The sequence below is a fragment of the Camponotus vicinus genome, unplaced genomic scaffold (genome assembly GCF_025532165.1).
Source record: "Camponotus vicinus isolate PSW18456_S1 unplaced genomic scaffold, iyCamVici1.0 SCAF_2, whole genome shotgun sequence".
NCBI lineage: Eukaryota > Metazoa > Arthropoda > Insecta > Hymenoptera > Formicidae > Camponotus > Camponotus vicinus.
In genome coordinates, this window is record NW_028141956.1 from 16301836 (window position 1) to 16327346 (window position 25511).

Genomic DNA, 25511 nt, shown 5'->3' on the forward strand with positions numbered 1-25511 from the left:
GATAATATTTACACATAACGAAATGTGCATTTGGGTTTTCTAATTATACATTATTAAAGTAAGTAGCCTACCGCTCGTAATTCTCAGCTACGCTCCAGAATATCTATCGCATAAATGCCGCGCGTATGCTACAATAATTCAGCAGAGAGAGAGAGAGAGAGAGAAAGCTCACCCGCGGCCGTACGCACATATTATATTCACTACAGATACGTAGACGCGCATGTCTGACGTCACGATGCTCGCTGGATGAGATTTCACACCCGACGTTTTACTTTTTACGACCGGAGGGTTGAAAGGAGTAGCTTACCGCGGCAACATGTTGTTCTTTATCTTTTATTTTCCCCTGTGCTCTCATTCTTTCTCTCTCTCGCGAGTAAAACAGGAAGGATCCAGGCAGAAAGCACGCTCTATATATACTCGGAGAGGTTCAGCATATTTCGTCTATCCATTATTCATTGTGGGTAGCCTTCCCTTGTTCTTTTGTTATGTGCTTCCTGCACTGGGGCTGCTCGCGGCGCACCGACTGCCTTCCCTACTTTTCTCCTTTTTTCTCTCTCTCTCTCTCTCTTCTCGTCCGAGGCCTACGTGATACATACATATGCATGTAACCGACCGCGTATCGTTTATCGAATTATGATTGTACGTATTTTCGCGCGCGACGAAAACCGCCTCAGCGGCGGCGCGTCCGGAATAACCGGATATTCATCGAACGATTTTACGAACGCGTTAATAAAACGCCGTGAAAACGCTTCCATCTCGCGTTCGAGGTGCTCGCTCGCTCGCTCGGTCGTCGTCGGGACGACCCGCGAAAGTGTGGCACGGAAAGGAAGGATAAAGCGAACGATTGACCGTCCTTTTTCCCGATTGTCACACGGCTATCTAGGAAGTGCGTTTGAATTATTCATGCCGGGCGAGCTTTCTCTCGCGCGAGAGATATTTTTATCTCTCAGCCGTACCTTCGCGTGTACCACGTCGAGTCGCGGAACTTGTAAAAGACACGATGATGGAGACGAAATTGTTATGCTGATCTCTGCTTACTAAGATAGCAAATAGAATCGTGTTATTTGTACATTTTCTACAATCCTATAACAGAAAATACCCTTTTGCGTCGTACACCGTTGCTTTTTCGAATATTACGTGGTTTCCACCATCTTTCGAGACATTAACGAAGATTGATCGTTTTAATGTCTGTAATGTGTGTGCGCGCATTTTGAATTAATAACTTTCTGTCATTACGTCGATATTTCCGAGTCGACAAAGAATACAATTTTCCTCGATAATAATTAACGTAGAAGAGATATTTTTAATTTAATAGTTTAATAATTTTTGTCACAGTTCATTTTACAAATATTTGTAATAAATTTTACTTTATATTAAATTATATTAATATGTTGATATTTCGCGTTTCCCGTTAGTTCTCGAAAAGTAAGATTCTTCGAGTTTAACTTTGATCGTTGCTAAAAATATGCCGATAGTCGAGTTTGAAATTATGTAAATCCGATAAGATTGCGCATATAGACACGTCCGTATGCAAACCGATAGTGCACGTTGAGATAGTTTCGAAAGCGAATTACGGGGCGTTTTATTAAGTTACATATACGCGAACGCAATAACTCGACGAATACCGAGAGCGGAGTGAAATCTGTATGAATCATCTCCGAGTTCGTCCGTTCAAGCGTAGGTAAAGCGGAATTGTTTAAAAGGAAATGCAGATGGAACGATGTCTCTCTCTCTGCAAATCGGTTCCACGTGAATTTCCATCGCTCGCCGAGGATATTTGGATTTCTTGTTTCAACGCAGCATTCTCGTACTGTCGCATTAGATGCAAAACTGTGCGCGCATTCTATGGATCTTAAAATATAGAGGACTCAACTATTCGCGATCCTCCCTTCCGAGGCGACGCTTCGCAGATTGCATCGAAAATTTAAAGTCGGGCACTCAAAGAGGATTCGAGGACCATTTTCCTCTACCATTGAAATTGGCTTGAATCAGATTCGGCCCGAAATCGGGCCGAGCCGAACACAGGGGATACGCGTGCATGTAACGTCGCCTACGATGTCGGGCGAGAAGGAATAAAATGGGTTTCCAGCACGCGAAAAGATTTTCGTCTGCCCGTTCGCTTGGTTACCTCCGAGCTCTCTCTCTCTCTCTCTTTCTTAAAGGGTTACCATAGTTCACATCGATCAAACTTTAACGAGGGTCTTCCTACAGCTACTCGGAATACGAGAATGTCCCTCGACATGGAAATAAAATATTAATGTCTCAAACAACGCAAAGGCATCGACAACAAATGTTCGAGAGATGTTTGCAAAGATCATTTCAACTTTCATAGTACATGCAATGGAAAAACTCGCTTCTTGTATATAAATATTTATAAATTCGTAAAATGTTATCGAATTGTGAAAGAAAATTGAAAGAAAAGTGTGCCTGTAGATCTGTTAGATTGATGCGTTTTAGTGAAAAACTATTGGTTTAATAATGTGTAATTTTTTTATTCGACATGTATTTTATATAAAATATTAATTACACACCGTAAACATACTAAATTAGCTGTGACCATGGATAATGGTACGCTTTTACGCACGCTTTTATACATTAACATCAATATCGATGCTAGTAATAAATATTACATCATAAAAAAAACAACTACTTGAAAATCCATTAAACAGAAATGCTTATTGAGATGAAATATCAATTCAACAGTATGCGTTTAAAATGTCATCACTGCTGCAATTTTAGATACCTTACGAGCGTAATTAAAAAAATATACAGGGTGTTTCTTAATAAGTGTGAAAAATTTTAGGAGATGATTCTTTGTCGAAAATTAAGGAAGTTTTTTCATATAAACATATATTCTACATCCCTCCCTGTGGAACTACATACCTCCAAAAAATGGGGGTAAAAATTAGGTTTTTATTTGTTTCTCCAATTTGGACCAAGTTAAAGAGTTATCCATCAATTTCACTTCTTTAACTTGTTCCATATATATGAATATAGATATAAATTGTATATGAATATTATATGAAAAATCCGCCTCAATTTTCGACAAAGAATCATCTCCTAAAATTTTTCGCACTTATTAAGAAACACCCTGTATATTTCCAAGTCTCGTTAATCGCGAAATTATAAAGAATTGAGAATATCCGAAATTCGAGGAGAGGGCAAGTTTCCCGGTTTTGCCTTTGCGTGTATTCGCGCATTGTTGTACAAATGCATCAAGGTTTCCACTTGGAATAAGCTTGAATTCGCGTCCCATGGAGCTCCGATTCTGCCGGGGAGCGAGATCGCGTTCTTCCGTCGCGGATCAAATGGCGCTGCACCAACACAGTTCGCTCACGGCATTATCGCGCTTCCACCCGCAACCATCGCTGCCCGTTGCTCCCATGGATCATGGTTACGCAGTGGACGTGGCCCATTTGTTATTTACCGCTAGTGCGAATTCGCACGATACGCAACGCCGGTGCCGTGGAACTGGGGCTGCATCGGCTCAACGAACAATGGGATTCGCCCGAGACTTGCGGGGAGAAACAATCGCTGAATGCACGCCCGTATAATCGCAATCGCGTTTCCCTCAATCGCGCACGAGGGAGAGGTGTATATACAACTCGGTTGGCCGAGAGTTCGCATTTAGAAGCCACAAATCATTTTTACGTGGCTCATTCTCGATCCGCATAGACGCTATATCACTCCGCAATTATTATCGCTCTGTAATTATGCTCGCGAATAAACTGCATCGGATACTTGGAAAATTATTTCCATCGACTCTATTCGACGTTTCGTGGAAAATAATATGGCAGTTAGTTTCATAACGAAATTGGTTTTCTTTTCTTTCGAGAAGTAATCTAATGACCAGGAAATTAGCCATTATCAGCAAAATACTTGCATTGATGAAGAGATGTAAAAAATTCCGTGTTAATGATGATGAAATTATGTTTCTAATAACATTGATTGTTTTAATATACACGATTATCGAATAAAAAATATTTGCCTATAGTCGTCTCTCAGTCAATATTAATTTCTATAATTATTTCTATTTATATTCGATGAACCGTGCAATAGCCTTGTAATAGCGGATTTTCACCCCGCTTTCATCCCGACATGGATATTGCACTGGTGAGCTAGACTAATACGAGCCTATAAAAGCAATCGCGCAGCGCAATCATAAATCCAGAAGGCCAATATAACCGGAGAAGAGAAATCCGTGCGCGTGAGGGATGCAGCGACATGGCAACGAAGGGCGCTAAAGATTACCACTCGGCTCATCGAGTATTAATTACATCGGGTCGACGCACATTCCCCGCAACCCTCTGTCTTGCGCATCGCGGGGTGATCTCGAAAATCACGCTATAGCCGAATGCCTATTCGCGTCTGTCCCTTTCTTCGAGGTTCTCATCGTTGCCGACGAGGGCGCCGGAAAGGGCGGGGGGATGTAAGGGGGCCGGGGGGCGAAGGCGAAGGCAGGGAAGGAAAAGTACCACCAACGCCTGCGGTGGTTATGGCGTTAATGACTGTCTGGCTCAAAGGGAATTCGCGGATAAATTCAGACAGCCGTAACGAAAGAGCCCCGCGAACGTCTAAACGACGACGACGGCGCTCGCTATGTATATTAATGTATCCGCCATGGCGGCTTTTTTTCGTGCATCGACGTTGCTGGTGATTTTCGAGCACGCCCCACAGTTTGCGTACCACGTCCGACTCTTTCCGCTCTCGTTTTCAATTTGTAGCGAAAACTAGCAAGCTAAATCGGTTACACGTCACATTATCGTGGTAAACTTTCGATTCTCCTTTGAAACTCGCGAATTACGGTAATGAACCTGTCGGGGAAATCGGAAGCCGCCACTTTAGCATCAGGATCGTAATGACTCGAAGATAACCACGGCGAACTAGATAATGATGGAAAGCGAGCGGATCGTTTTGTCGGAAGCTGTGCCGATCGGAAGTGTTTGTACAAGAGGAAATGCTCGCTGAGTACCTTCTTTACTCGGAGAAGAAGAGAATGCACCTTTTGCCCAGAGCTCGTTTGAAACTAGAGGCAAAGTATCGCCTGTGAGCTCGATAAATCTCTTTTATCGTGAATTGTGAAAATATTCATCAAACATTCAATGATTTTTTTTACATATCAAAATGTTTATACCCAGAATATAACATCCCATTTAAAAATAACAGAATATTGAAATAATATAATAATATTGCTTTTTATTAATATTAGAATTAATTAATTATTACCATAAAAAGATATACAGGATGTTTCTTAATAGGTGCAAAAAATTTTAGGAGATGACTGTCGAAAATTAAGGGGGGTTTTTCATATAAACATTAAAAAGTTCTAATAAAAAATTGAATAGGGATTGCTAGTTTCAGCCCCTTATAACAATACGAGAGACTGAAAAAAATATTAATAAATAACCTTTTTAGTAGTAGAAAATATCCACCTAATTTCATTTCTTTAACTTGTTCCAAATTTGAGAAAAAAATCCCCCATTTTTGGAGGAGTGTAACTCCACAGGGAGGGATGTACGAGTATACGTTAAATTCCCCTTAATTTTCGACAAAGAATCATCATCCTAAAATTTTTCGCATTTATTAAGAAACACCCTGTATACATTTATGCAGATATTTTACTTCCTATTTAACCTAAATATACAATAATAAAATGTTTAAGGCACATTCTTTTTCGCTCTCTTTTTTTTTCTTCTCTCTCTTCGATATGCAGAATTTAAATCATCTCTTAAAGTAAAATAAAAGTATAATTATCACGGCAGCTGTGTACATTTTACCGATTTGCCTATCTAGATTGGTAGTATAAAGTGATAATTTAAAGATCCCTTCCAGTAGGAACATTATTGGGAAGTTTACTGTGTACAGAATGCACATTCGCATTTTCCGCACCACCGCATCCTTCATTGGCTCGATAGTTTACGGCGGTAATGCAGGTAATAAAGTGTGGCCGATAAAAACGTCGTCGGGCGTGGTCTCGCGATAGGAACGCGCAAGGAAACGGCCCAAAGATGGTGAGAGGAAATAAAAAGCCCCGTTAATTGTCGCGGCAACGACGACGCTTTTCGGTGCGAGCGTGACGAAAGCGCGATAAGTAGTCGCGGCCATAATAAAACGCGCCGAACGCACGAATAGATCGTTAACACACTCGGACATTTTATTAGCACTTCGTGTCGGGCGCTCGCATCAAATCCGTTAATGGCCGGCCATCGATTTGGTGGTCTATGGATGGCGATCAACCAAAACCGACCGACAAATCAAGCGTTAACTGCAGCCGGATTGAGCGCGAATACGAAATAATTATTTTACTTCGAACGACATCGTCGAAATTCGGCGCGGGAAAACATTGGGATACATTTAAAAGTTTATGACCCCCCCCCTTTTTTTATTACATTGACCCGCATTCAGTCAGAGTATAAAAATTCGATGTACAATTTTCAGTGCCATATAACACATAGATATACAGTACCTACATATGCAGATTCCCAAACATATGAATAAATAAAAGGATCGGAAAAATATGTTTTGAGCTCTAAAATTAAGCTTATTTCAAATAAATGTACAAAGAAACGCGGGCATATGCATCTAAAAATTATATTTCATGATCTATTGATAAATTATATTTCTATTGATCGCAACGTGCTTGTGTGCTTAAAGATTATTTTTATGCTTGCAAAAAGTTTTATGCATAATTTGGCGACTTCGAATTCATGTTAACTGCAAATAGAAAGTCATTATATATTTCTATATATCACAACGTACTTGTGTATTTTAAGATTATTTTTGTAATAAACTGTGCTTAATAAATTTTATGAATAATTCGGCGATCTCGAACTCATGTTAAATGCAAAAAAGAAGTCGCTATATATAAATTTAGCAAAGAAAAAATTAGTCTATTTTTTAAATCAATCTTTACTTCATGTTTATCAAAATTTAAATGTGTGCAAAATTCAATAATCGTACTTTAATGATGATTGATGTGTAAATTGAATGCACAAATAACTATGCATTTGACTATGTCGTTGATTAATGTTTGCGCTTATTTATTCTATAAGAAATTTGAAAAATTTGAAAAATTTGATTTTCTTACTTGCAAAAAATAATAAAAATATAACAAATATTTTTTCATTTCTTATTGTGTTTACTAAATTAAAAATCAATAATCTATATAAGCGTGTGTATGTAACGCTAAATCTATTATAGTTTATCAAATAAAACTTTTGTTAAAGAAGAGCGCCATGAAAAATGTGTCGTTTTCAGAAAAGATGATTTGAACGGTGTACCATCCTATCTGAAAACTTGTACTTTGGTTATACAAGTTTTCCATACCGTAACGTTGGAATACGGGTGATTAATCTTTACTATACGGCACGAGTTTCTAAAACGTCATCTAGTTAGACAAGATTAATCGTACACGGTCGGAGTAACAACTTGTAAATTTATTATTAAGCCGTAAAAACCATTACGCTATTCGCGAGATGCTTTACAACACGAAGATGGATGCGCAACATATCACGCGACTATAGAAATTTAACGAACTTGTATTCATTCACTTTCTAGTCAGCGAGATTTTAAAACATATCGCAGTTGCAAAATTATTTTGACATGATTAATAACTATTAAATTGAGTTAATAATTAATAGAAAAACTAAGTGGATATGATATGTTAACGACTATATTAATCATGTATAAAAATCCCATTTTTCTGTAGCAACGATATTTATATACGAGAGAGAAAGATGATTTTACTTTTCTTTTCATTCACACATATTATTTACATTTATATGATGAACATAAAAGAGAACAAAGTGGACAGAAAGTGAAGTATTTATTCACTTCACGTAAATATGACAAAAACTCTTGGGGCAAAATTTTAAAATTCGCTAATATAAATTTGTAGAAATGACTATACATATGTGTATAAATAATAAATAATATCTGCGTCTGTCATTACCTTCAAATTTTGATATACTGACAATATAATTTTTATCTCTGATAAATCGCTAAAATCTCTTTCTCTTTCTCTCTCTCTCTTTAATAAAATAAAATTTATCACTCACCAATATGATGCGCAACAGCGGGGTTGTAGATATTGTAGTACTCAACGTTCATCTGTAAAATATAAATATATTTAAATTATAAATTGTAAAATGTTTAATATTCTAAAAGATATAATTTTTACGCGCAATTTCATTTTTTATGTCTTTTAAGCAGATTTAACAAAAAAAAGTATGTAATCCTTTTAAAAAATAAATTCCTTTTAGATATAAATTTTTATAAGAATACTAAAAAGTGTAATCCTTATACATAAATAATTTGAATAAATTTTAACAACAAATTTTAACAATATTTTATGTACATCTATAAAAAGCATTAATTATTATAAATGTTTTCTATTAAATATTCTGATTATTAGAAAATCTTGTATTATACATTGATGTAAAATACAACATTATCGCGAACATAAACGAGCAATTAATTTCACAAACAATAAATTAATTAAATTAAATAATTAATTAATTAATTAAGTTAAAATGTTTACCTCATGGTTGCTCCATTGCCCGATGTCTCTTCAGGTCTACTCCTCCTCTTTTATTCATTTTTTACTGCTTCTTCATAGCACTTATACATAACACTCGCGAAAACACTTAATTAGATATTCGCGCGCGCACTAATCAACGATCACAAGAGAACACAAAAAATACGGAGTTATGATCCGCTCAATACTCGAAAATCGCGTGGCTAATTCTACTCTCAATATATGCATATTAATTTCTGTCGCTAATAAATAATATACAATCGTATTGCAAGGCAAGTTTGCTACGTAATATTTAGGATGATCACACGTTTCTATTTCGAAGGATAATGCGACGACACGGGTGGAGCGACCGCATTCCATTCTCGCGTGAATAACACAGCGACACTATGTAAACAATCTATGTAAACAATAGCGTGCTACACGCCGTAACAAAGTCGAACACAGTGTGATAGCTGTATTATCGCTATAAAATATTTAACGTATTACGAAATAAATTTACAAAATATCCTCGAATGTTTCAAATTAATTAATCACTAATGTGATGTTTTGCCATTTGATAATTCGATCCTATTAGTTTATTTTTTGCCTGCTTCGATCGAAAAATGATTATTAAATTACATTTAAATCGATGAAAACTTTAAAGCACAATATGCGAAATATGTTCGAATTCAAAAGACAAAGAGAGAACATTGACGAAATAATTATGATTCTAAATATAGGCGCATAAAACAATAATTTATGATTTCCATTTCGTGTCTCGCTTTGATTTCCATTTTGGAATGAATATATCTGTTTTGATAAATAGCCAGCGGTTGCCGCGATACTTTTACAAGCTATTTGTTGCAAAATAATTACATTAATCAATCTTGCGAACCGATAATCGTTAATTATGATATTTGTATAGAATTTCAAAATGTACTATTAAATACTGATACATGGAACGTAATTATTAACACAATCAGTGATTATTAGATATGTATTTCACATCGCGCTTTAAAAAATTTTTGCCGATTTAAATGTAATTCGATAATCATATTTATACGTATTTAGAGTATATAAAAAAAAACTAATTTTATAGAACTGGATGGGCTTATTATCAAAAGTTGCTAATTAAAAAGAGCTTTATTCACGGATAACGATGTGTATGGTACGACTTATAACGTACGACTGTTGACTGAATAAAAATAATCTTTTCATTTTCCTGCGAGTCGGTCTTTGTTTTTTCACCTTTCGGTGTCTCTCGTTGTAATGAAAGAAACCCCCACTACGCGTCACTCGCATACCATCAGAATGTAAACAAAAGGACAGATCACTACGTCTTACAAGCAGTGATACACATGGAAGGGGTAATAGAAGGGGACAAAACATGATTCTCTCTCGCTCTTCTCTGCGAGAGCGAGAGAGAATCATGTTTTGTCCCCTTCTATTACCCCTTCCATGCTACCGCATGCTACGAAAGGCCGGAATCTGGCATCACTGCTTACAAGAACAGTAGTATTTTGAAAGCACAAAGTAATACATCGGTATTCGGAAACGGTATCAAGTGATTGAAATGAGGAAAAATCATGATATATTAACAATTTATTAATAATTTAATTTAAAAGATCGTGGAGTAGAAAATATTTTCTGCGTAAATTTATTCTATAACTTTTTATTAAATTTAACTTTAATAATGACAAGGAATTAACACTGTCATACGATGTTTGATCTTTGTTTTCTACGACGCTATTATTTACATGCCAATCTTGTTATATCGTGAGACTGTAGCAGGAAGGCAACGGCTTTCGTTGTTTCATGTGTCGTCATATTATCATTTGAGAGGGAAACGTGATCACATCCTATAATTATAATACTACAGTAAAATTGCCTTACAATACGAGTGTGTTTACTTTTCATTAACAGAGATAATATTACACACAGCGAGTGATATAAATTTATCGAATGAGCGACCCGTAGCTTTATGTCGGTAATTTTTGATGTTGTTCTCTTGTCACAATATAATGTAGTGCGTGTCAAATGTGTTTAACTTCGAGAGTATCGTATAAAATTCCACACGATCGTCGTACTTTGCTGATTAGTGCGTGCGGGATCGTAATTAAATCATGTTTGCGTGAGTAAAGTGTGCGAGTGAACGAGTGGCAGAGGATGAACAACAGAGAAGGAGGAGATATCGGTTGATGGCAGAATAACCATGCGGAGAGTAATTTATAACTATTTGCATTTAATAATTTATAACATTTATTGTTTCTCTTTTTTGTGATGTCTTATTCGCGACAATTACTTGAATTTTTTATAGTCTGCACATCCATGTAATTTAATATATATTAGTTGAAATCAAATAAAATAATATATGAGATATAATAAATATTTTATTACAAAAAAAAAATTTGCTATATAAATTTTATTTTAAGAAATTAATTATATATATGTGATTTATTCACAAATTTATACAGAAAAAGAGAAATAATTTTTAATTTATATAATTTGTTAAAAATAATTTTCATAACTCTCGTGTGTGTATTAAGAAAATAATATAAGTATTTTTCCTAAAAATTTATTAAAATTTTTTTTCTTATAAATTCTTCTATTTTTAAGTTTTCTTGTTTATTTCGAGTTTGTATTTTCTATCATTTTACATATTTATTTTACATTTATATATAGCTATTTTTATATATTATATACGATAAGTTTATTTATAATTTTGCAGACTTTTTGAAGAACGTTTCAATATTTTAACGAAATTATTTGCAGTTATTTATAAAAATTTCATCCGTTTCAAACAAATGCAAATTTATATACATAAACGAAGACGATTCTGTTAAGGAATTTTAATCAATAAGCTTTCAATAAATTAGTCATAAATTTAATCATAGATGGATTTTAAGTGATTCGAAATTAGCTAAATGTAACGCGTACAAATTATCAATGCGCGCATGTCACGAGAGCTTAGGGAATAGAATGATAAGGGTCGCGGACACTGTATCAATTTAATTTACAACACACTCGGAACGGACTTGGTGTCGCGATGCAACCCTTAAGCTTCGGGGCTTCGAACGTCCCATTAACAAGTGACCGCCATTCGGTGCCCTCATCATTCACCGTTGCGTAAACCCCCTCCAAACCTTTCCCCCCTTCCGCCCATCCGTTCTCCTCGGTCACCATCATGTACCACCCTCTCGCGACTCGCATTAAACTGTCTCGGAGTCGCAGCAGGAGCAGCCTGGTCGGCCGTGTAATGGGGGCTTGCGAGTTTCCGAGCTCGGCGGCATTTTCGGCCCGGCACCCGTAAGTAACTCGGGTTATTTACGAGCTCGCGTAAGCACAATACGCCTGATGATTCCTAATGCTTTATCAGCGGGCGACAGAGTCCGCCCCCGAGGCACATTCTGCCCCGAAATTTGGGGAACCCTCCTTCGTCACTGTGCACCGACGCGCGCCCCGCTCTTTCTACGAAAGATTTAATGTCACCGTCTACGACGACCGTGCCATTCTAAATGGATCCGACGAGACGAGACCGCTCTCGCTCAATTAGAGCACCGGATACATTAAGCAATCATCCTCCAAAGCGGGGTCATTAAATTGCGAATTCTACACACGCGCGCGTATTTAGCACAAGTACCGAGTTCTATCAAATTTTGACAAATTATGTTCTGTACTTTAGCATACGTAAAGATCTTAATTGAGGGATCACAAGTTCGAATTATTTATTTACTAAAATCGAGCAACGTAACTTTGTTTAGTTGTAGTTTCTCTGTATTCTTGCGCGTTACAATTTGAAATCATTGTGGAGACGTGCAAGGAGAACTTCTAATGATAGGTAGTTAGATCTAAATGAGATTGCCAAATCTGCGCAGAGCTGTACCAAAATCGCGTGAATAAAGATAACCCAGGGGCTAAGTTCGTATGGCTACCTAAGCTCGTGGTCCACAACTCTGCATTAAGATAATCAAATGAATTAGGAGGGGCGGGTCGCAATGTCGACTCTCTTGGCTGCTATTCATATAACTGTGCTATACCAAATCCGGCATTACAATATAGCACGTATTTATACAAGGCAATCATCAACTTGAAAATTCAATCCTAAACTTACTTTTCATTTTTGCAATTTTTATTCTTAATTATGGATTTGGAATGACATAATTTTATTATTCTTATTATTAAATATTTTAATAAGCTTTGAATTAAAATTGTTAATATTTTCTGTACGTGAAAATATTAGAGATGAATAAAAATGAAAAAGAAATACTTTGTTATCTGTTTACGAGTTTATTTTTGTTAACTTAAACGTATATAATTTACCTTGTTAAAAAGTCAATTTTAAATTTGTTGGAAAATTCGTATAAATTTAGAAATGATATCGATTTCGTTATAAATAAAGAAATGATATTTTATATACATTTGACACTTTTATATAGATTTTCACATTCAATAAACATATGCAGAAAATCAATATCTCTCTTTGATAAGTATAACAAACAAGTTTTTTTACCTTGAAATTGACGAAAGAGACTTTCGAGTCTTTCGGGTGCTTTTCCGCTGCACTAACTTATCCTTACGCAAGTACCACGTGACATTGCGGGGGTGACAAAAACGACCGATCCATCCTTGCGTTACACGTGCGTCATGCGTGATTATGCACCCTTTTGGAATACGCACACGATGTTACAGCTGCGTGTTTGCAGTTACCCCTTCGTGTTCAGCATATCGTTTTCGATACAAACCAGTTTCAGACAATTTATATCGCTATTATGAAACATCAATTTCGTGTTATTTTATCATAAAATATATTATACGATCTGTGTGTGGTCGTAAAAGTATTTAGTTCGGTTATAAAATTTTGTTTTTCAGCGATTTAATCATCAAAGGTACAAGATAAATAATTAAATTCTATTTTCTATTGAATTTCAACTGGACTTTCCACGAAAAGTTTGGTTATTTCGTCTTATTATTAATCGAAATATTTAATAGTAAAAAGTAAGAAAGAAATTGGTTTGTACGATTACGTTTCCACTCAAAATCAGTATTTAATTGATAAAGTAATACACACGTGAAGTTTTTCAGTATCATTGACAAAATACTTTATATTGCCGAGTTAAAATAAAACGGTTTACTTCATTGACATCTGAATAGATAGACGGAGCATTAGCTATCGATTAGGACGAGGGGGGCTTTGATATTCGCGGTAAGGGAGGACTCTATGAACTTCGGTTGAATTCGGTTATTCCCGATAATGATCGGTTAATAATTCGATTCCAATCGACATCAAAGTTCAGCTCACATGTATTGTGCGAAGTTGTGTTGTGACTAATGTCATATTATTTTTATATTTATTATATTATTTTTAAATTTATATATATATTTAATATTGTTTAATATATAATATATATATTTATTTCTTTATTTCTTTATTTATTAAATAATATATATACATAATATTATATATATATATATATATATATATATATATATATATATATATATATATATATATATATATACAGGGTGGCCCATTTTAATCCATCCAGTCGAATATCTCGAAAACCAAGCCCGGGAGAGAAAAATGTTTCAGACAAAAGTTGTTTGGTTTCGAGGGGGCCATAAGATGGTACCATTGGTTTGACCTTGAAGAGTCATTTGAAGGTCACGTGAAGGTCACTTCAATTTTTTTAAATGGAACACCCGATATATTTTTGCACATTCTTGTAGCTTATCTCGAGAGCTTTCCAAAACACTATAATTAAGTACCTTTTCGTTAAGTACTTTTTGAGTTATGAGGCTTGAAATAATTTCTTAATTTTACATAAACCGTAAAATATCTTGTAAAATATTCATTTTTCGATTATCCTACCTTAATACTTTTACGTACAAAATATTGAGAGGAATCAATTGGTGTAAAGAAAACACATAGTTGTTTTGAAGAAAAAATATGGAATTGTTAATTGCAAATTACATATTGTTTCTTCAAAACAACTATGTGTTTTCTTTACACCAATTGATTCCTCTCAATATTTTGTACGTAAAAGTATTAAGGTAGGATAATCGAAAAATGAATATTTTACAAGATATTTTACGGTTTATGTAAAATTAAGAAATTATTTCAAGCCTCGTAACTCAAAGAGTACTTAACGAAAAGGTACTTAATTATAGTGTTTTGGAAAGCTCTCGAGATAAGCTACAAGAATATGCAATGACAAATAGTAGGTTCCATTTAAGAAATTGAAGGTGACCTTCATGTGACCTTCAAATAACTCTTCAAGGTCAAACCAATAGTACCATCTTATGACCTCCTCGAAACCAAACAACTTTTGTCTGAAACATTTTTCTCTCCCGGGCTTGGTTTTCGAGATATTCGACTGGATGGATTAAAATGGGCCACCCTGTATATATATATATATATATATATATATATATATATATATATATATATATATATATGTATGTATGTATGTATATTTTATATATTATTTAATATTATTATATATTTTTATATTATTTTTATATTTAGCGGCGTTAGCGATTTTCTCTAAATAAACACTTTTTAAACATTTCTGTGAAAATTTAGTTGAGAATCGATGATGTCAATGGAATCGTCATGTAATGTCAAATTGTGCCGAATATAGTCGAACGTTGACGGAATTAACCGAAGTTCATGCACTCCCCCCTTACTGCATTTATCAGCTACCCCTCTCAAAAGGCTCCGTCTATCTATTCAGATGTCAATGGTTTACTTGATACTGATATAGAGAGAGAAAGAGAGAGGAGCGATTCGATGTTCGATGATGGCGCCGTCACTAGTTTTCGTTTGCGCGGTTTGTGCCGAACTTCAGGGAGTTAGTGGCGGACTAGGGAATTAATGCACCACGTGTGGTTGCAATGCGGTAGTTGGTTTAAAGAGGAAACGCTGGACGGGCCGCGTTCGGTGTAAGCGAATTGAATAATAAAAATTACAAGAGAAAAGCGTTGTGCTAGCGTCCGCATCCCGGAGACAAGGCTGCAAAATTGCAAGGACGAGGCGGACGGAGAATAATTGAAGGTAAACTCGATTGCATTATTAAAATCGTTGCAATTTGCACCGACCGGCTCTAATGGCCGAGCAATTATTTCGGCAAATCATTTAAATAATAATGCAGCTCTAAAGGCTCGTCGGAGGCCTCGAATTTGACGGTTTCTCGCCGATCTCTCGGCGAATTTGCACCTCCTCCTTCCCCCTTCCCCCTGCATATCCATCCCTCGCCCCCTCCGCGTGCTCATTGATTCGCCACATTTTCCGTGACTGCGTGCGAAGACGCTGTTCATCATTCGAGATTAATCGGCCTGACGTACCACGCGCAGTTTGCTCCGCAAACAAGAGCACGCGCATAGCGGAGACCGGTGTAAAGCGGGATACCGAACCAACATTATTCATTGTTCATTGAGCGCGTCGCTACGTTACTCGCCTGACCGTAAATACGCCGCGAACTTTCTTACGAGACGGCGGAAGTTTTACGCTTGCATTAGTAGACGCCCATACGCCGTTCAAAATAAGCTGGCGATGACGTGTTACAACGTAATTATCCCGTATTCTATTACATCATACCGAGTATAAGGGAGGAATGCGTCTAAAGTTTTATTAACGCAAGTGTCTATCTTGCAATATACATCGCATCGCTATTTTATACTTCTCTCGCTTTATTTTTCGTTCGCGTGCCAGCGAATAATTATCGCTAATAAAATTTTGCATAATAAAATTGAAATTTTATCTAAAAATACACGAGAAATTTTTTATTACTTTTTTATTATTTTTTACTATTATATTATTATAATATTTTTTTATTATTATATTCTGTTATGTATATATATATATATATATATATATATATATATATATATACAGGGTGTCCGATGCGTGAGGGACCAAACGAAAAGTGGTGATAGATTGGGTCAAACTAAGAAGAAAAGTCCTCTACCATTTTGCAAAATTCGCAATAATTATTAAGTAATAAGCAAAAATGTCCCGGCGCATGAGAAGCGGTAAACCGCTTGTAGTGTGTGATTATTAAGTGATCAAACGAAAAGTGGTGATAGATTGGGTCAAACTGAAAAGAAAAGTTCTCTACCATATTGCAAAATTCACAATAATTATTAAGTTATAGGCAAAAATGTCTCAGAGTATAAAAAGCGGTAGACAGATCGCTTCTCATGCGCTGAGACATTTTTGCCTATAACTTAATAATTATTGCGAATTTTGCAATATGGCAGAGAACTTTTCTTTTCAGTTTGACCCAATCTATCACCACTTTTCGTTTGATCACTTAATAATCACACACTACAAGCGGTTTACCGCTTCTCATGCGCCGGGACATTTTTGCTTATTACTTAATAATTATTGCGAATTTTGCAAAATGGTAGAGGACTTTTCTTCTTAGTTTGACCCAATCTATCATCACTTTTCGTTTGGTCCCTCACGAATCGGACACCCTGTATATATATATATATATAATATTCTGTATTATTTATTATATATAATTTCATGTATTTTACATATGTGATTATATATTACATGTATAATTATAATTATATATTATATATAATATATGTGTGTGTGTGTGTGTGTGTGAATGTGTATATATGTATAATATTGTAAACAAAATAATTTTTCACGTCTATTTAACAAGCCAATTAATGATATCTTAGAAAATATATAATATACCCATTAGTTATGGAATCGTAATTCATTGCTCACTTATTTAGCGAGACATATAGGGATAATCGGATAGATGCAGTCCAAATGCGTGGTTCACGGGGTTCGAGTGATATACGATTATTTGACAGGAAACATAGCCGGCTGGTTCGTGTACCTAATAGAGATATCGTGGCATCTAACCCGCACCGCGCGATCGAAAACGAAAAATACCTGCAGACTCGCGGCGCCGTCAGGAGCAGGACCGCAGAATTTAATGTTACCGCCGCGGAACGAAACGCAGAACCGTTAACCCAGATTCCATGCTGCATGCCCGGTCACGTCGGGTGTCATGGTTCCGCCATTAACGGCCAAACCGCTTTCATTTCTCTTTTCTTCTGATCCGTGCCAGAATGCGCCGAGATTGTGATTTCAATTGGCCCTCCTTTTCGCTTAGGGTCTCATGAATTTTTCTATTCCATCCTTTATTGTCACGAACAGCTCTCGTTGCCAAATTGACAAACCATGGAGTGCATTTTCTCGATGCTCTTCCATAGTCTTTTTATTTTTAAACTCGGAATTCGATTGGACAGTTTGAAAAACAACTGTTAGTATAAAAATTGACATTGTTTGGAGAATAAAAAATGCATTGCTACATAAAAATAATATTATTATTACATGAAATATAAACATAACACATTTCATGGATTTTTATTATTTTTACATAGAGTACAAATTTTGCATTGCGTGCTTTCGTTACGTCGATATTAGAAATTTGCGGATTTACGGATGAGGAGGAGAATATTTTTGAATTGACGGAATTTAAAAATCGTTGAAAATCTTAAGAGCAACGTAGTTAACTGCGCGAAAGAATATTATGTAGGATATAAAATATTTATATAGATATAGATTGTATTTTTATCTCGGAAAAATAAAATACAAATTAAAATATTGCTGCTAAATTGTATTTTATATCTGCTATTCATAGAGAAGTTTCAAAATTCTAAAAGCACAATTGCTGCTCGCGAGTCTAACCGAAACGCGAAATTTTTGCTGTTTTTCACAACTTCAAAGTAATTTCAAGACCAAAGGAAACTTGTCACGAAATGATGTGTAGCACAAACATACTTTCCTCTTTCCTCCGTTCGCGGAAATTCATAAACTTTTTGGCCAGAATGTAAACAGCATGCAACGAGAAAAATTACAACGTTCCTCGTTTATACTATTCTGTTTAAGACAGTCATAAAACTCGTTATCAGCGGTGGCATGCACCTTTCATCTCGTGCATGAAAGATCGTCAGATTAAAGGTGCATAACATATGCTCGATAGGAGTCTTAATACAGCCATCTACGATATAGAATCTCGTAGGATCTAAAATTTTACTCGTCTGCAATAATCGTAAATCGTGAATACACTATTATATTGGCGTCCTATAATAGTTTCTCGACATTGATAGCGGATCGGGGACGAAAGACGCCATTTTGAGCCACCGAGAACAGCGTTAGTGCATTACTCTCTATCTATTTAATGCGGATAACCCTTTTATCGCGCTTACGAAAGGGTTAAGATACACGACGTGTACACGAGTAGGACATATTATCCGCAGAAAGGACTCTTGACGCGGTTATATCATCCGTCGGCGGTCATGCGAAAGAGGAATTCATCCTGGGCCGTTGCCGAATTATTAGAGTTATTTTTGCCGGTGACGAGAGGCGATTTGCATTTAAACAAGCCGGGGTATCCCCCGGGAGCGACGACGGTGGTGATGGTCCGTCTGTCGTCACCTCGAAACGAAAGGCAGGATCAATTTGCCGAGGTATCGAGCTTACTGCAGTTTTATTATCCTGTTTATCCCATTCCCGTCCTCTTCCTCCTCCCGTCGACCGTCTATTTTTATACCGTCGACCTCTCTTAATCTACGTAGTCATGCGCAGACAACAAGGACGAGACTGGCTCCTTATGCATTTTTATTGAGCTATTATTCTCCGCAATCTGAATCCATCGATAGATCCGCGGCTCTATATAATGCTAGATACTACGGCGGATATATAACGGATAAAGCAGAGATGTCGTTGCCACCAGGAAACACGAAATAAAAGGCGCGACAGAGGAGCAGAGAACAGCTAGGCGGTTATGTAACGTAAAAAACAACTACGAGGAAGACGGATACATAAAGATCGATGAGAAAATCGGCGGCGCGACATTATTTCGTCGACCGTATGTGGCGTAAATATTAATATCGCGATCTCTCTCTTTCTTTCTCTCTTACCTTTCTTTTTAAATCGCGCGAAAAACCTTGTGGAATATTGCGGCGGCGCGACAAATATTACACATGTGCTACGCGAAAAGGAAAGAACGCTCCGCAGCGCGCTGGCAAAGGACGTAATTCGATTATGGCAAACGTATCTTGAAATTGTGAGTTACCGCGAACGCGGAAGAGGAAAAAAGTTAATCACAGCTGATGCATAATTAAATGTCGAGAAAAGGGCGCGCGCGCGCGCGAGACCATCGGCGGTCGCGCGTGTCATAAACGCGGAAACGTCGCGATGCTGCGTGGGTGGCTCGGTACGTATTATCCGGGGAAATGCAAAGACGAAATAACGTGTCGCAGACAGCTTTTATTCCCCCGTTTTACACGCGCCTTCGCCCGCCCTCCCCCTCTTCCTCCTCCCTTCGTCCGCGTATCCCTCGGTTATTTCTTTATTCGCCGTCCGTAACAAATAGCGGGCGCAAGTCGTTACTCGAAATGACGTCGCGCGTGCATCTATTAAAGCGCGGTAGCACCGTAACCGTCCTTTTCTCAGTGGGAATTTTAGAGGCGCGATGTATCATCGTGAATACTAACGCCCTGTTGCGAAAACATCGCCGCTGCGCTGGAACAAAGCGGAACGAGCGAGCGTTTGCGGAAAAGAGTGTTCTTTGCGTAAAACAATTTTATTTAAGCTGCAAGATTTTTGGTCGAGTAATTCTTGTTTCGGAGACTCCGCAAGAAAGATGAAACGTAACGATAAAATTACGGAAATAAATTTTGCATGAATTTTTTTTTAATTTAACATAATAATAAATGCACCTTGCATCTGCCGATGGAAAATGCCTCGGTTTGCTATGTTTCGCGCGATTATATATTCTACATTGAAATAGCGATGTATAATTAACAGTAATCCATAATACCGGAAACGAATGCGGCGAACGGAACCGGTACTCAAAATACCCATTTTGCAAATTAATAGACAGCCAAGGGAATTAGTATTGGTCGCGACCGCGCTTCTACCGCTTTAATGCATGCATCTGTAATTTCTGAGGTGGTTATGTAAATCCGGATGGAGAAGTTTCCGGGTATAAAGCTGGAGTCGCCTCGGAGCGGCAAACACATCTCCCCTTGCTCCAGTTAATTATTATAACGACGCGTCGCATAAAATTTGTGTCCACAATACATTGCTAGAATAAACTGACGGGTTCATAAACATCGCATCCATGATCTACGCGGGTCTTTTCGCGCCTCTCTCGCTCACGTTATTAATTTAATAATAATAATAGAATAATTAAGCGGTTACATGGAGGTTTTATATGAAAGAGCAGCAGCCGCGAAAAAATAATTACGAGACATTTTAATATTATGTCACATTATTCGCAAAGATATTAAACATGAATGAATCACAGTCGTTATTATAATATTGTCGACATTTGCGTTATTTCCATCGACAATTGCGATGAAAAGTTTGCTATAAATGAGTTTCTACGAAAAATTAATATACGAATTAATAAGATAAAAAGAAAAAGAGAATCGCTACAAATTTATTAAATACAGAAAACGCCGTTCTTTTCACTCGCGAATAAAAGTTTGAATAGATTTGTTTTAAGACAACAACGTGGTTGAAGTTCGCTTAACGCGAGGCATGCGCACCGAGATAAACGGAAATTTTCTCAATTATAACGGTGCGATTGTCGGCGCGCGCGATGTCTAATTCGAATGTGCGACTGGCGAGGGAGGCGGACGGAATGATAAGGCGCAAGGCGCGACAATTCTCGGCTACCGTAAATATTTTATTTACTCTCGCACACATCCGGTACATCCGGCGGTAACGGACGGAGAACGCCCGCGTGAGTTTTTGGCTATTCTTGCCGCGCGAATTAGTAATTAAGAGCTTTATTACCGACCGCTTGCCCATTAAACTCCGGCCACCCGCCGGCTGAATATATAAAGGACGTTTTAATGAATAATCTAACGAGAGAGTCGAGAGAAAGAGAGAGAAAGAGAGACGCGATGTTCGCGTAGCTCTGACGCTGACCGATGGAAGAGGAGGCCATCCTGTCCTGACCACCGACCGAGTCGCCTAGATAATCTGTTTTGCATATTTCGTCCTGCGTACGGCGCGATGTAAATGCGTCGTGCGGTGCTCCGCCAAACGTTACACGGATCCACCAGAAATTCGCCGTGCACGCGGCCACTAATTAAGTCGAAATATCCCTCCTACGGATGCGCAGCTGTGCGACCGAACGACGGTCAACTTAACGACAGCGACGCCCGCGTAAACGCACCCCCGCATTCCCCGCATCCCCCGCATGGACGCCGGCGCCGCGATGTATCGCCGCGAAACACGACTACACAAATTACCTTTGACGAAGTGACCGAGTAAGTTTAGTAGCGGACGCTGCCCCCATCCGCGTTCTCCGCTTTCGCGAAACTTATACAGCCAATATAAATTACAACGTTTACGGTTTAGAAGCAACCGCTGCGTAGATGCGATTATAGAACGCGTTAGAAAGTTACGTCAACCCTCGCTCTCGGCGATCAATGCGAGAATGCAAAGCGTAATATATATAATTTAATTCAATTTTTAATTGATATCGCGAATATTAATTTTGCGGAAATTTCTTATTTCATGTAGTCGAATTTCTCCGATCTTTTTTACACGCGAATAGAATAAGGATTTGGCGCGCTATATAAGCTACACAGTTTGGATTTTATAAATGACGAGTTTAAAAATTTATAAATATTTAATTCACGAGATTTCTATCTTATATGTTCTTTAATTTTTCCAAATTTAGGACAAAGAAATTGTATACATAAAAATTTGCTGTTGCCTTTTAATATCTCGCAAGTGTAACATTAACTATACAAACGTAAACACATCAAAGACGAAAAGCTCTCCCGCGGAATGTTTGAGTTGAAATCGATCACTTTCGAAGAAAGGCGGAATATCGTGTAGCAAGTCGAGCCAGCGCTTTTCGTCGCGACCGCGATTCCTCTTCCTCTCCTCCCTCAGACATCCTTAAACCGTTCCCGGCGACGACGTCGCCGAGGGTCGCCCGCGGCCTCGTGGCTTTCATCCCAGGATATATACGAAAGTCAAGATCCGCGAGCTACTTAGTAAGTAGCAGCCACCTCAAAGGACGGGATAAATTGCTCCGTCCGACAAGGGAATTTGCATCTTGATAGTGAATTAAAAAGTTTCAACTTTCCACGCGCGAGCGCGTCTATTTAATGTTCGCCCGCTCGAGGTGAAGGGTGCGACCATCCCGGAAAAAAATCTCCCTCGATCTTACGACGTCGCATTCATCAAGGAAATCCAGTCGGAGCACCGCCGAAGTAAAAGACACGTGCGGCGGTAAGAAGATTTTTCTGCAAAATTTCAGTTAATTATCGCATATTACACTTTCTTCCGTAATATCGAGTGAATGAATGGAAAGCTTTTTAATTTCATCTTTTTGTATCTGCCATTGTTTGAAGATGATAAATGGTGTAAATTCGTGAAGCTTCTATGTCCCTCTAAATTTTTAATTCTATTTTGATAACTTGGTAAAGAAATAGATATGTTCTTTTATTTTTCTTCCTTTTTTTCCTTTTTCTGGTACATTTTTACAAAAACAATTTTTTTTTAAATAAACATTCCTGAACAAAATTAACGCATAATTTTTTTTTCACTTTTTCTTTGTCGTTAAAATTTAAATATCAGCTTTCAAAGAAAAAGTGAAAAAAAAATTATGCGTTAATTTTGTTCAGGAGTATATATATATATGTTTGAAAAATATATATTCAGTAGAAAAAGCAGAAAAGCTCAAATTTAGAAAAAGTGAAATTTTTAGAAAAATTTCTACTTTTGTTTGTACAATTTCGAAATTTAATATATACACAATTAAAGTGTGTAATTTTAAAAATATAATTGCTAATTTATTAAAAACACAACATTTCTAAATAATGTGGCGCTAGAAGATAATACATAAATCCATTTACATCAAACGCTTTGCCTGCGTAAACTCGATTTTGTCAGGACATAGCGTTGAATCTCATAATGGAAATGGCACGAAAACGAACGCGGCCGTCCATAAACCGTCGGATCTCCATTACAAGCCCATTACGACGGGCGGTATCGTCGTCGCGCGTTATCGTGCGAATAACTCGCAGCCGTGGAAGGTATCGCAAAGAAACATTTCAGCGGGATAAAAGATACAACTATTATTCCACACAGCCGATCTCCCTTTGATCGTAATTTCCCCTCGAAGTATCGCGCGCCTTTCGGCTGAATATCGGATTTCCCTTTTTGCGCCGCCGGGAAAAGAAGTTTCGTTCTTGTACCATCAATGAAACGGCTGTTTCCACTTCTCTGGGTGGATTTCGTTGAAAAGTATCGATGACGAGGTTACCGTCTTTTTGAGAGCGTATCTTTTCTCAGCGAGAGGAAGGCGAAGGTTGGGGCGAGAGAGTTGCCATTCGTTTTGCTCGTGCGATGTAAAGACGAATCGCGTCGTGCTTATCGCGCGAATATGGAAATGTTTCGTCTTGTTTATCGAACGAAACAATTGAATATTGTCGAAAATGTCGGCAAAGCGAAATAAAAGTAAACGATTCGGATTTAGCGAAAAATCAATATCGCGGTCCCCGGAGGCTTCCCCGAGGTTAACTGCAACCAACACGAAAACTTCTTGATACATCTGATTCCTTTCGCATGAAACACATGTTTTACTTCTTAGCAGGGTAGGGAACGTTCGCTCGATCTGGTTTTTATTTTGCCGCAAGCGGATTCGCGTGAGCGTGGAGAAATTATTGGACGTCTCGCGAGACTCGTGTGCTCGGATATCTTTCTGGCGCGACTTCCACCGATTCCGAAGTAAACGCTTCTACCATGTTTATTCGATCATATATAATCCTTATCTTTTGCCGATGTTAGAGAGTCATACATATATTGTACTTATCATTATATTATTTTCTAAAATAAGCGCCTAAGAGGATTTTTATTTACATGTAAATTAATTGCGCATTTCTATCGCGATATATCTATACTAAAATTCAACAAAATTGATTTGAAATCATTTAATATTAATCTGTTTGCGCGTATATTTTTATTATCAAATAATCGAAATAACTCGAATATCTCTCGGCGAATGACTTTGGATTTCTAATAACGCGAGAAGGTGTGGGACGTTTCTTTCCCTCCATCATATACACACAACGCACACAAAGAGAAAGAGAGAGAGAGAGACGCGGAAGCAGATTTTATTTCAGCCGAATCACTGGGACTGACACTTCGGCAGCATCCCGAGGGAATCGACATAGTTACATACAACTACGTCCGCGCAATTCACCGGGGAAATTCAGGCGTCTATTCGAGCAGTGTCGGGCGCGTAAACTTTCGCGAAGGATCCCCATTCGCCGATCCGAGGGCCAAAAGAGGATGGCAGGGTAGGTGACTCTCGGGGGCTCCGTAGGGTTGAACGGGATACATACCGATGGCCGATAGGGGCTGAAAACCCAGCCGAGAGCTGGATTTGCAGCCGACAAATATATTTCGAGCGCGTTTGCTCGCACGAATTTACTGTGCGAACAATAGACGGCTGCTGTGGACTTTTATCGAGTCATCGATCCGTTACTGTTTCTCTTGCGATCAAACGAGATATTTGTTCATGATAATACGACAGAAATCGATGTAAAAGAAAAATTAACATTTAATTGCGAAAAAAAAGTGATTATTAATTGTAATTAAAATTTTATCTCATTAATTTCATCAAAATCCGCTAGATAATATTCGAGAAATTGGATGAAAAAAAATTATATTTATATTTATATTTATAAAATACATTTATGAATGTTTTAAATCTATTTGTGTAAAAGTAAAAAACTTATAAGTTGCATTAAATGAAATTTCTGAGATGTTGTTATATTTATTTGAAATATGACATCTAATGTGTCGATTAATTTAATACATCAGAGTTTGCTTTCATGCATATAACTATTATTTATGTTCATATATAAAAATCAAAAACGCAATATTTGCTTCGAATGTTGTAAAATAAGTTTTTGTTCGTAATACGATTCG

The 25511-nt window shown here is 37.3% G+C and overlaps 1 protein-coding gene and 1 long non-coding RNA gene across 9 annotated transcripts in view; one reads left to right on the top strand and one right to left on the bottom strand.

The window, feature by feature from the left end:
- The window catches only part of LOC145967331 (uncharacterized), a 46176-nt gene extending 32402 nt beyond the window's left edge, over nucleotides 1–13774 (bottom strand). Inside the window, exons 1-3 of one of the 2 annotated variants that reach the window (XR_014437347.1) lie at nucleotides 13584–13774; nucleotides 13026–13279; nucleotides 8058–8109 (exon numbers count right to left, since the gene is read on the bottom strand). This is a non-coding gene — a long non-coding RNA (uncharacterized LOC145967331). Of the gene's footprint in view, nucleotides 1–8057; nucleotides 8110–13025; nucleotides 13280–13539 lie in introns of both variants that reach the window. The other variant, XR_014437346.1, reaches the window with a different exon arrangement.
- LOC145967325 (uncharacterized) overlaps nucleotides 1–25511 on the top strand; it is a 363462-nt gene that overhangs the window by 188263 nt on the left and 149688 nt on the right. The gene's annotated exons all lie outside the window — the stretch shown is intronic.